This window comes from Chenopodium album, chromosome 8, assembly GCF_948465745.1.
Source record: "Chenopodium album chromosome 8, dcCheAlbu1.1, whole genome shotgun sequence".
Classification (NCBI taxonomy): domain Eukaryota; kingdom Viridiplantae; phylum Streptophyta; class Magnoliopsida; order Caryophyllales; family Amaranthaceae; genus Chenopodium; species Chenopodium album.
The window spans coordinates 40064405-40065439 of record NC_137841.1 but is presented as its reverse complement, the minus strand read 5'-3'; the positions used below and the strand labels follow the sequence as shown (position 1 = coordinate 40065439).

The following is a 1035-nucleotide window of genomic DNA, read 5'->3' as shown; positions in this document are numbered from 1 at the left end:
CGCAGATTTCTGCCAATATTGTAACACCATTAGATAAGTCGGAGTCACGCAGGACCAAATCAGGGAGATTCTTTTTCCCTTTTCATTATGTGGCAAAGCTAAATTATGGTTTAATCGTTTGAATAGAACTGCACTTGGTATTACTGACTGGGTAACTCTTGCTTGGAATTTCTATAATAATTATAATCCTGTAGAGAGAACAGCGGTATTAAGGAGTGCTATTCAGAATTTCGCTCAAGAGGCCGACGAAACGCTATATGAGGCTTGGGAGAGGTTCAAGGATCTAAAGAGAGAATGCCCCCACCACAATCTAGCACAACGGGAATTGATCCAAGCATTCTACAATGGACTTGGAAATTCTTCTAGATCAGTTCTAGATTCTGCAGCCAGTGGGAGGTTCATGAATTTAAATGTGGACGATGCAGGACAGGTTATCAAAGACATGGCAATGCACAATTCCCAATACGGGAATTCGAGAGGGTTTGAAATAAAGGAAAACATAATGTCGATTCCGTATCCTTTTTGCAAGCTCAATTAACGTCTATTTGTCAAAAATTAGATAATCTTACTGCTACTCCTAACTCTGTAGCTAATGTTTCTGCTGTTGCTAACAATGAAGCTTTTTGTGAAAATTGTGGAATTGTAGGGCATTGGGAGCAAGATTGTAGGAGCTCTATGGAACAAGTTAATGCCTTTCAAACTTATTAGTAGAATAACCTATATTCCAACTCTTACAATGCCGGTTATCGGAACCACCCATATCTTTCGTACCGGAGCACCAATGTACAAAACCCTCCACCTCCACAACAACAAACCCCACCACAGCAAAAATATTACCACCCTAATTCCGGCCAGAAAAGCCAAGCATCACCCTCATCATCTTCCGACCCTGCCATGACAGAAATTAGAGCAATGCTTGCCAATATGCAAAAGCATATGGAGAGTAGGGATGCGCAAATTGATTCTATTTTAGCTCATAATAAAATCATTGATAATCAAATTGCACAACTTTCATCTACCCTACAATCCCATCAG

At 40.2% G+C, this 1035-nt stretch overlaps 1 non-coding gene across 1 annotated transcript; it reads right to left on the bottom strand.

The window, feature by feature from the left end:
- Positions 1–205: 205 nt before the first annotated feature.
- LOC145557061 (small nucleolar RNA R71) lies at positions 206–312 on the bottom strand. The gene has a single exon (XR_014092139.1). It is a non-coding gene; the product is annotated as a small nucleolar RNA R71 (small nucleolar RNA).
- Positions 313–1035: the final 723 nt, after the last annotated feature.